Raw genomic sequence first — 12,656 nt, 5'->3', positions numbered from 1 at the left:
AAGCAGTCAAATAACGTGGTTTTTACCTCTTTGCTTTTCCGAACAGACCTTTCTCAGAGTGTCCATTTCACTTCAACAGGTTTCCTTTTTGTTTTTTTTTTTTTTCGGTATTGTATTGAATCTATAAATTTCTTTTGGGAGAATGGACATTTTGATGATATTTATCCTTCCAATCCATGAGCATGGAAGATTTTTCCATTTTTTGGTATCCTCTTCTATTTCTTTCTTTAAGATTTTGTAATTCTTATCGTAGAGATCTTTAACGTTCTTGGTTAAGTTTATTCCAAGGTATTTGCTTGTTTTTGTAGCTATTGTGAATGGGATTGATCTCAGCAGTTCTTTCTCAGCCATGGCATTGCCTGTGTATACAAAGGCTGTTGATTTTTATGCATTGATTTTATATCACCTCACCCAGGTTAGAATGGCTCACATACAGAAATCTACCAACAACAGATGCTGGTGAGGATGTGGGGAAAAAGGGACACTAACCCACTGTTGCTGTGAATGCAAACTGCTAAAGCCACTTTGGAAATCAATTTGGAGATTCCTCAGAAACCTGAATATAACCCTACCACACAACCCAGCCATCCCACTCCTTGGGATTTACCCAAAGGAATTTAAATTGGCAAATAAAAGAGCTGTCTGCACCTCAATATTTATTGTAGCTCAATTCACAATAGCTAAGACCTGGAATCAACCTAAATGCTGATCAACAGTAGATTGGATAAAGAAATTAAGGGACATGTACTCTATAGAATACTAGACAGCAGTAAAAAAAAAAATGAAATCTGGTCATTTGCAACAAAATGGAGGAATCTGGAAAACATCATGCTGAGTAAAATAAGCCAGTCCCAAAGGGACAAATATCATAGGTTCTCCCAAATTGGTGACAACTAACCAAGCACCGAAAAGGAAACCTGTTGAAGTGAAATGGACACTCTGAGAAACAATGACTTGATCAGCCCTTGTCCTGACTCTCGAAAACAACTTAATACTTTATCCCTTTCAGTTTTTTTTTGTTCTACTTAATACTATTGGTTGAAATATTTAATTAACACAAAAATTATTCTTAGGTCTTTAAATTTAACTGAAAAGTGATCTCTGTTAAATATAAGAGTGGGAATAAGAGAGTGAAGAGATGTACAGTTTGGCACATGCTCAGACTTGCCCCAATTGGTAGTTAGAAATGGCCCAGGGGATTTCAATTCAATCCCATCAAGGTGGCAGGTACCAATGCCATCTCACTATGAAAGTGATCAATTTCTGTTCATAATTGATCATAATTATAGGGTTGAGAGTCAAAGGTTCATATAAACAAGACTAGTGTCTGCTAATGCTAACTGATAGAATTAAAAAGGAGAGAATGATCCAACATGGGAAGTGGGATACACAGCAGACTCATAGAATGACAAATGCCCTAAACATCATTCTGGCCTCAGACTCAGCCCTTAAGGAATTCGGATCCAGTTAAAAAGCCCATGAGAGTATTTCAGGCATGGAAAGCCAAACACTCTGGCAAAAAAAAAAAATACCTAAATGAAAGATCTCTGTGAGTGAGATCCCAGTGGAAAGAACAGGTCATCAAAGAAGGAGGTACCTTTCTCTGAAGGGAAGAGAGAACCTCCACTTTGACTATAACCTTGTCTAAATATGATCAGAGTCAGTGAACTCAAAAGGCTTCCATAGCCTTGGCAACTCATGACAAGAGCCTAGGTTGATTACTGATGCCATAAACAAGAGTGTCAATTTGTTAAGTCAACAACCAGAGTCACTGTGCACTTACTCCTCATGTAGGATCTCTGTCCTTAATGTGTTATACAATGTGAATTAACAGTATAACTAGTACTCAAACAGTACTCTACACTTTGTGTTTCTGTGTGGGTGTAAATTGTTGAAATCTTTACTTAGTATATACTAAATTAATCTTCTGTATATAAAGATAATTGAAAATGAATCTTGATGTGAATGGGATGGGAGAGGGAGTGGGAGATGGGATGCTTGCTGGTGGGAGGGAGATTATGGGGGGAAAAGCCACTGTGATCCAAAAGCTGTACTTTGGAAATTTATATTTATTAAATAAAAGTTAAAAATAGCAATAATAATAATTTTAAAATTATTGGGTCAAGCATTATAGCACAATGAGTTAAGCTGTATGCTGCAGCCCTGTGATCCCATATGAGAGGGCCATTCCAGTCACAGTTCCTTCATTTCTGAACCAGCTTCCTCCTAAGGCACCTTAGGAGACCTGGGTTGAATTCTTGGCTGTTAGCCCAGTCCTGTATATTGAGAGCATTAGAGAGTAAGTCAATAGGTCTCTCTGTCACTCTGCTGTTCAAATAAATAAATAAATCTTAAGAAAAATTATAGCGGCACCAGAGTTGTAGAGTAAGACTGCTGCCTGTGACCCCAGCATCCTATCTTGCACTGGTTTGAGTCCTGGCTGCTCCACTTCTGATAAAGTTGGTGGTGGCCTGGGAAAAGCAGCAAGAGATGGCCAGGTATTCAGGCCACTGCCACCCACGTGGGAGACCCAGATGAATTTCATGGCTCTGGCTTTGGCCTGCTCAGCACTGACTGTTGTGGCCATCTGAGGAGTGGCCAGCAGATGGATGATCTTTCTCTCTGTAACTCAGACTTTCAAATAAATAAGTAAATCTTTAAAAAATTAACAATAATTGTACCCTTTTATTGGCTACCGCATAACTTTTTAATACATGTGCATGTGTTCTATGTGTACGTGAGAACTCAGGAAAGGTAGTAGCCTTATTCAGTTAAAAATCTTGTCATTAGAAAAAATGAAGTTAAATTTGAGGAAGATTAAATAACCCCTTCAAACTCCACACTTTGTAATTGATGCAGTAGTTTTTTGAATCAAGATCTATTTACTCCTTGAGTAGAAGAAAGGGATACTAAAAATAAAGAAGTAAAAGGAAAGAAATGGGGAAAGAAATAATGTACTTCCATAAATATATATATACATATATATGTCTGAAATATTTTAAATGAGTACTTAAATTTTCATAAAAAAGAGAATCTTAAAATTTAGTTGATCATAAGCATCCTAAAATCCTTATCACATCAATTCCTTATTTCTCTCCACTCAAAATTCTCTATTCAAAAATCCACCTCTCTGGAGAACATGCTTCTCCCTGGATCTCACAAGATGAGTGTAGTGATCACCGGAATCAAACTTGCAGAGTTCTTACTTCCTCATTAGATACATATCATCACTTAATGCTCACTGTCAAGAATTCTCATCAGGTTTTCAGAGGTTTTCTACATTGCCTATAAGGGATTCACAATGGTGAAAATTAGCAATTAGGTACTTTCTTGACTACAGGAGTGGTTACAACACAATTAAAACAACTACGCATGGGGACAATTCTAGGTAATGTGATGGTCATTTCACTGCAGTTTTCTCAATATGGAACAGCCTCTATCATGCCACTCTCCACTCCAAGCGGGATGAGGATCCCGGTGGATTGTAACTCAAATCAGAAGATTCACTTATTGATGAAACCTGGTTAGAGTGATAGAAGTTTGTTGCTTATTAAAAGAAGTTTAGTTTGTATATATTGCCAATCTCTCTGCAGTGTTTTCTACTCATATATTCTCACTGTGTACTCAGCTTATAAAGCATGACTAACTGCTCAAGATAATGACTAAAATGACAACTGGAGTTTGACTCATACATAAACTGAAAGAGAATTTATTCCAAAATTTTAACATGAAAATAAAGGAATGATCTAATTGTCCTCCCTGGGTGTTTTCAGCAAACCACAAATAAGTCTTCCTTAAGGAAATATGTAGGCCTTCGTATTTGGCTCCTAAAAACTTCAAAGCATGGTACTTGAGAATACAGACAATTAATTAGAATTCCATAATGTTCTTTCAAAAACAATGGTAGTCGGCCGGCACCACGGCTCACTAGGCTAATCCTCCACCTAGTGGCGCCGGCACACCGGGTTCCAGTCCCGGTGGGGGTGCCAGATTCTGTCCTGGTTGCCCTTCTTCCAGGCCAGCTCTCTGCTGTGGCCTGGGAGTGCAGTGGAGGATGGCCCAAGTGCTTGGGGCCTGCACCCCATGGGAGACCAGGATAAGTACCTGGCTCCTGCCACTGGATCAGCGTGGTGCACCGGTCGCAGCGCACCGGCCGCAGCGGCCATTGGAGGGTGAACCAATGGCAAAGGAAGACCTTTCTCTCTGTCTGTCTCTCTCACTGTCCACTCTGCCTGTCAAAAAAAAATAAATGAAAAATGAAAATGAAAAACAATGGTAGTCTACAACATAAACAGAGGTAGGTGTTTACATTGGATGCAAAATCAGCAAAAAAAATCATTATTGAAATCATCAAAAAAAATCCATTGCTGCTACACTGACCGAAGATGTATACAGTAAACTAATATATATCCTTAATATCAAACTTTGAATATAAAAAGATTCATAATTTATTTTATTAGGCAATAATTTATTGAAAGTTATCAAAATAACACATAGTCTATTAAGCTCATAGGATCTACAAATGATAAGACAGAAATCCATGCCTTCTAGACACTACTCTCATAATCACATATTGGTCCATTTATTTCTAATGCGAGTGGCTAGCATTACTATATATGAGGTAGACACTACCTTGCAAATGAGAAAAAAGCACTGATGCAGATAGAATTGGTATTGTTTGTCTAAATAACAATCAGAGAGAGAGTCTCTAAATAATAATGACATTTACTTGGGAATAGCAGGGAATTGCAGTGAAAATATGCATGTTATAGTAAACTAGGGGATATTCAAAGAGGTTGAGACAAAAAGAAGCTTTAAAGCTGTAAGTGAAGAGGATTTCATCTGATATTTTAACCAATAATTTTTGGCCACAATGCTTAATAAATAGGATGTCATTGGTTGGGGATTGAAGGGACAGTTGCAGCAGATAGCTTTATAGAAGCACTTTTTATATAAATTTGAAGTGGCCTCTGTAATACTGTAGTTTTGCCAGCTTTTTTCCTGATAGTTATTATTAGGCAATCATGCATAAACATTCTTCTTATACAACCTCCTGGCTTTATTTTTGTTTGTTAAGGTTGACAAAAGCAACTCCATAATTTGAATTTTGACAACTTTTATATTTCTTTTACAATTTTAATGAAAGGCAAAAGTAAATGAAGACTAAACAGCACGAAGTAAAGATGTCTTATCCATAGAGACATTAGTTTTTATAATAGTATAATCATTGATATTGACTAATTTTAAAAATATCTACATAATGTGATAACTATCATGAATTGCTTTTATAAATGGTGTGATGGGGGAACACAGGTCTCTGGAAGTACTGAAAGTGAACCAAAGAGATAGTAACACTTAATCTGAGTCTTTGAGCACGACTTTTCAAAAAAAACGGGAAATCATTGCAGGGAGAAAAGGCACATTTTAAAGATACAAAGTGTAGAACAAATGAAGAGTTTGTATAAGTGCAAGTAGTTCAGTAAGATCATCATTGTACTTCCTCCTTTTCCTCTGTGTCTCTGGTGAATGTAACACCTAGAATAAACTTCATGACTGCGCTAAGCAGGTATGCTTTGCTGTGGAAAAACACAAGGTTATGATAAATAACATTTGTTTTTTATTATAAATGCCAAATATAATATTTCTCATAGGTCAACTACACATTCCTATTATTTTGTCATCCTGCTCTCCTTAATTACTTCTTCACACCTTCTCATCTCTCAGCAAAGCTCCTATACCAGTCTTCTTATCCTCAGTCTCATCTAACTATTCAAGGCATAATCTGCTGAGAAAATAGAAACTAACAGAAGTGTCATTCCTATTTTCACCGCGTAAAATAACCAACATGCTTTGTCCCTGCCTTCTTTTTCTTTGAACAGAAGATCTCTGTATATAAATGTATCTACATGTGGGTGTGTCTCTGTGTTTGTGCTGGTGTATTCTATAAATATTTTTCTAAATCTCCTGAATATTATATTATGACATCTTGTAATACCTTTTTGACTGAAGGGAGAGACTGCCCTTCCTGGATAGATAAGCAGAGGATCCAGGTAGGAACATGTCTTCAGTATGTAAAATCAGCAATCCAGAACCAAATATCCTCTGTCTTGTACACATCAAAAGCCATCATTTCTCTGCCTTAATGACCAAGGATGAAGTTCTAGGCAACTGAGAACCACCCTTTAAGTCCTAAATCAGTAGAAATTATTAAAAAGTAACCAATCCTAAAGTATTCATCATCTCCTGCCTTGCCTCTCCAATGGAAATCTCAATTAGGACAGTGACCTAATGCTCCCTTTCACCTGCATCTTCTGCCCTGTAGCCCTTGGAGGCATCCCATGCTCAAGTCTCAGGACCTGTAATTATAAGAAATTTTGCTTTTCTGAGCCTCTTCTCTTAGGATTGTAATGGACTTACCATGAAATGAAATACAAAACAATATATGTAAAGAAAGTGATACTACCCAAAAGCAGAGACAACATTTTCTCAAATAATCATGTTCTTTCCATTTGCACCTCTTTTTATGAGTCATTGTTAAATCAACATTACTTGCAAAGGTAAGACTTAAACTTTCTCTCACTGCATAAGCCTAAGAAATTATGATAGATCCTAACTTATGTAGTATACTCATGACCAATTTTGTATTCACAGCCTTTCATTGTTGTCCTTATTTAAAATGAATTTGTTTGGGAGGCAGAGAAATAGGGACAGAAAGAGAAAGCTAACATATGTTTCGTTCACTCTCCAAATGTCTACTTTGGGGCTGTGCTGGAGCTGAAGCTAGAAGCCAAGAACTCAATCCAGGTCTCCCCCATGGGTGGCAGGATACCAACTACTTGAGATGTCACTGCTGCTACACGAGTATGCATTAGGAGGAAACTTGAATTGGAAGCAAAACCAGGACTGGAATCCAGACAATCAAATATGGAATGTGAAAATCCCAAGCAGTGTCTTTAATCACTGTACCAAATGCCTGCCCGAATCGTTTGGTGTTTAGGCTAATCTGGGCCTTATAGAATGTGATAGGAAGTTACCTCTCTGCTTCTATTTTTTTGAAAAGACCATGAGGAATTAAAATCTTTCTTCCTTAAATATTTAACAATATTTGTTAGTGTTTGTATGACCATCTGGGGATAGCACTTTTTGAGGAGATTATGAATCACTGATGGAGAATGTCAGCAACATATGGTGGGGAATGTCAGCAACCAAAACCAAAACAACCTGCATCCAAATCCTTAATTTGACAGTGTTAGTCAACATGCTGGTCTTTTTAATTTTTTCTATGAAAATTAGAATACATAACTTCACATGGATTTTTATGAAGTATATATATATATATATACACACACATATGTATGTATCTGGATGTGACACTGAAATACACCATAAATACAAATATTCCATGTTACATACTAATTATCTGATCATCTCTATTGAAATAGTGTTTACAATACTCAGTGCAAAGGAGATTCATATATCATTTTAAAAGATTTATTCATTTATTTGAAAGGCAGAGTTATTACAAAAGAGAGGAAGAGAGAGGAAGAGAGAGAAAGAGAGAAGAGAGGGAGGTATCTTTCATCCACTTGTTCACTCTACTTTTCTCTAAAGAGAGGAGGGAACTTCCACTTTGCTTATGATGTTGTCCAAATACTGACGGAGTTTGTGGGCTCAAAAGGCTTCCAAAGCCTAGGCAGCTCATGTCAAAAGCCTCGGGTGGTCACTGATATCATACATAAGAGTGCTAATTGATAAATTAACAACAGGAGTCACTGTGCATGGACTCCCATGCAGGACCTCTGTCCTCAAGAAGTTGTATTATCAAAGTTAACTGTATAACTAGTTCTCAGTTTTGGTTGTGTGTGTGTGTATGTGTGTAAATTGTTGAAATCTTAGTACAGAGTTGGTCTGCTGTGTACAAAGTTAATTGAAAATGAATCTTAATGGAGAATGGGACTGGGAAGGGGAGAGTGAAGAGGAGGAGGGGTGGGAGTGTGGGTAAGAGGGCAGGTATGTTGAGAATAATAATTATATTCTGAAAGTTATACTCGTAAAATTTGTATTCATAAAAAATAAATTAAAAAAGATGTAATCAGAAAGGGAAAAATAAAATATCACAGTGTACTGAGTTGCTTAGTAGAATTTTTGGACCAAGTATGACCAAGACTTATGTCTGGAAAGTAGCCTGAGTGAGAGCATTTGAAAGTTGACTATATCATTTAGGAAATGGGCACTGGACAAGGATTTTCAGACTTTGCATATAATGGTTGCACTTCATTTGTGAATTTTAGATCCAGGAAAAATCATAGGAAGAAGGGGAATGTTAGAGATTATCCACCATGAACCTTCTCTACTTAGTGACTGAACTGATGTCACTTAAATGTTTCTGTTCTTTTCAGTCTCAGACATTTTGAGATGAAGTAGTTCCATTAAAAATGACCACATTGGGCTATTACTATTTTCTCAGGGTCTTTTAGGAGCCAGGGCATAGTCAGTGATGCTCATTTCATTAACATTTCAGCTATAGTCATATACAATAATTATGTCACTAAAAGTATTTTAAGAACTTACTCATTTTCCACAATTTTTTCTAATATAATTTACTCTCTGGCATTCCCAACAGCGCACATTTATTTGTCCTCTTCTTACCTTCACTTTTCCATGCTGAATACTTTATTTTCAGTTAGACTTCTTCAGTATACCTTTCCTCAATCATCAGGGAAACACAAGAGATAATTCAGTATAGAACTGATAGTCTACGCCTAAATAATTCATTTAAGTATTTCTCACATGATATAGCAATTCAGCTATGAGTAAACTTTTTATCATACTGATTTATACAGGTCTGTGGCTTTCTCACTTCTGGAGTATATTTTGAGGGGTTTTATTTTACATGAAATAGAGTCCTAAAGCTCTAAATATTTCCTATAATAATGAACTAATAAGAGACTTGCTCAGCAAATTGCCAAGCTACATTGTGTTCTTGCTGAAAGCAGAAGACAGCATTAAACATGTTCAACAAATGTCCTTTTTTTAAAGAGTTCAATAATTATTTATAGTGGAGTTAGAATTAAATGGTACATTCTTCGAAACGTTAAACTGAAGACATATTTTACACTGTTAAAACCTGAATATCACTTCACACAAGCTCTCTTAAGAATTAGTGAATTACTAAAACTTTTCCATTGAGCTATATAATCATTTAAGGGAGAAATAAACAACTTAGAAGGCATAACATTAGATTATTTTTCACAGAATGCTGCATCCAATGCTCATTTATATGTAGTTTTAAAGGAGCTGACCATACCTAATACTTTATATAGCCTTATGGCTTATATAACATTATACTTTTTTTCCCTTATATATCAGGGTTTCTTACTCTCATCATCACTAACATTACAGGATGGATATTTTGTGTTGTGAAAGGCTGCTTTGGGTGTTGTAAGATGTTTGGTAACATCCCTGTCCTCTGCTCTGTGTCCCCCATCTCTCCAGTTATGACAAGTGGTCTCCAGACATTGGCAACTCTCTCCTGGAGGCCAGAGTTGCACTGGCCTCAGTTGAGAACTCCATGAATGTAGATACAAAAGTGGCTAAAGGGGTGTACAAATGATGTTATTAGCCAGATAACTCATTCTTCTCTGAAGTCAAACTGCTTTAACCCACTGTATTTTCCAGGATGCTCTACTCTTTAAAGTTCCAGCTCTTTTTCCATATGAAGCCCCCTGAACCACAACCAAACTTCAGAGCTTCAGATCTCAGCCCAGGACTAAACTCTCCCCACTATACTAAGATTAAAAATAAAAAAAGATAAAACTGTAAGTGGCATCGCCTTGAATTTAATAAGTAGCTTTTTATTCCATTTAACTTTAAGGCTAAATGGCAGCTTTTATTCGTTTTTGATCTTATAATCTTATAAATATTACTCAAGAAGCATTTTTGTGCCTTTATTACTACATTTCTTTCAAAGTAACTCATCCAAGACCATCTACCAGCCTTAACCAATTCACTGGTAAATTCTAAAAAAATCAAATCTTGCTCTGTCTCACATTGTAAAACAACATAACACAATTTTTCCAGAATTTCTTCCTGGTTATTACACTGAAAATGCTGTGCTCTGGCTGGATTCATTCAGTGCCTTCTTTGTCTCCCCCTCCCCTTCTGGGGTTCCTTGCAAAAGGGAGTGAGGGATAAGACAAAGACGTTGAGCCTGAAGTTCTCGCTAGCTCTTTTCATCACTTCTTTCCTCCAAACTTGGTCTTCTCTTTCTACCTCTGCTTCTTTCTAATAAGGCTCTTTCACAAAAAAATCAAGGCCAATCTCGATGTGAAGTCCAGAGCCATTCACAGGTAATAAACTTTGATATCTGCAGCACAAGTAAGCACAGAACCCAAACCCAAGCCAAAGTCAAATTAGAGCCAGAGCCAAAGCCAAAGCCAAAACCAACTAACCAAACACAAACTTCTTTTCTCTCTGACATTGTCAGTTTTCCTGTTTTGGCCCTCAAGTTGTTGTGACAGTTTTTAGGCATATTGACAGTTATTTCTGAAGGGTTAGAAACAGCACAATTTGCAACAGGTAATACAACTCCTTATCATTGAAGTTTCATTTTCTATAAGGCTGATAGTGGAAAGAAGGCATCTTTGACATCAACTTGCAGCACCTCATCTAAAAATGACCTTTTAGAATAATTGATGGAGACTTTTATCTTTATGTCTTTTATTGATCGGGACTTTCTAAGGTGTGCCCACTAGGCTGTAGCCAGACTACTCCAATGGACTAAAGGAAGTCTAGTTTGCAATGATTCCTGTCAGTCTTTCTATAATTGATGATGTTTGTTAGAAAAATCTACTAGTTAAAAGAGTAGAATTAATACATATTCTACATGTTTCACTTACTTTCAAACCACAACAATTGACTGTTTTCCAATATGTTGTATAACTATACATGCAACTGAGCATACACTCTTCAATTTTCTTTTTGTTACAATGGTAGAATATTAATCAAAATAAAGTAATGATTACAGGTCATTCAGGATGTATATATTCCTTCATATTTGAGATACTGTGCATGTATAGTCTTTCAGTATTAAAATTATGAAAATAAACACAATTATTAATATATTTTATGACCTGTATTTATCATACTATCTACAAAATATAGGAAATCACAAATTATGTCACTTTTAGTCATTTAAACTAGCTTAAAAACTGATAACTCTAGTTAGTCATAGCTATCAACTTATTGTGTTAATGGTAAGTTAGATAAAAAGTATAAATTAAACAGAAGGTAATAAACATCACTGAATATTATATTGTCTTATCTTAATCATAGCCCAAAGTTTTCAGTAATTAATTTATATAAATGTAGCAGTGAATAAAAATCTATGGATATGCCACTTAAGAAATACATAAATTATTAGATATATCTTCACAAAATTGGTATCATAATTTACAGCTTTCTATTACTAACGTTACTTTATGAAATCTTTCAAATACACAAGTATCCAGTTTTCAAGTACAATGACTATTAACATTGTACTATGTTCACTCCAGCTCAACCGCTTAAAAAATACAAGATAGTTGAGGTAAACTTGGAGCCTTATTTAAAAAGCCTCTGAGTTCTATTTTAGTGTATTAGGAAATTACAAACATGAATTTAATGCTTCTAAATCCCTTACATGTATTAATATTTAATAGACACGTATAAATGTATATTCCTACATATAATGTAGTCTTCTAATATTTAAGGGTTTACATGTATTAAATCCCACTTTATATTTCACTGGGAAGCCTGCTATTCTCACCCCATGTTAGGTTTCACAATTCACCTTCTCTGACAGGTGCATCCCAGTTCAGCAGTCCTCACACTGTGGGGCGTCAGGAGCACCAAGGACACTGGGAAATCTCAAAGGCCAGAAAGTCCTGCAGTGAGAGATCTGCACCTGTGTGCTCGTCATTCTCTCTTCTGGTGATTCTTACACACCAAGTGTGGAGACCACTTCTCTAGGCAGTGTCACTGGCCTTGTTTGTACTTGGTTTTATGAATATATTACAGCTTAACCCTTCTCTTCCTGCTGGACATTTGCTATTTTCTTTTTTTATTTTCTATGTAATATACTTTTTAAATTTAACTTTTTATTTGTGTATTTCACTCTAGTTCTGTGACAACAAAGTGACATCTGTGTACCAGAGCATACATACATCAACAGTAAGATGTAGCCTTCCATTACACCACTGCTAGAATATTTAGCTTTCATAGGAGACATAAGCATGTAAGATGGCCACACCAAATAATTTTCTGTTTTTTTCTTAATCTTAATTTTTTAGCAAAAATACTTTTATCAATGTCAATGTTAATAGAACTATAAGTTATCTGTGTGATGTGGTACGTGTGTGTGGGAATCATTCAACTGTGTCATGTTGTATTTGTTGCTAGAGTAATCTCACACATACACATAAGGAACTGTCACCATAATTAAGGGCTAGCTACTGCTGTTAGTTGCACAATGATAAAGTTATTTTGAAAATATTGGTTAGCCCACTTATATGTGAAAAATGCCCTTTCCACTTATACAGAAGAAAAAAAATATTCAGAAAGTTACTTTTGGCCTTGCTATGTCAAAAAGTCAACTGTACAAAGATCTAAGTTAAACT

The 12,656-nt window shown here is 35.9% G+C and overlaps 1 long non-coding RNA gene across 1 annotated transcript in view; it reads right to left on the bottom strand.

Moving 5' to 3' along the window:
• LOC138850488 (uncharacterized) overlaps nt 1-12,656 on the bottom strand; it is a 456,990-nt gene that overhangs the window by 310,450 nt on the left and 133,884 nt on the right. The window lies entirely within an intron of this gene.

This window comes from Oryctolagus cuniculus, chromosome 7, assembly GCF_964237555.1.
Source record: "Oryctolagus cuniculus chromosome 7, mOryCun1.1, whole genome shotgun sequence".
Classification (NCBI taxonomy): Eukaryota; Metazoa; Chordata; class Mammalia; order Lagomorpha; family Leporidae; genus Oryctolagus; species Oryctolagus cuniculus.
Note: the sequence above shows the minus strand (reverse complement) of the source record. Positions and strands in the feature narration are given on the sequence as shown.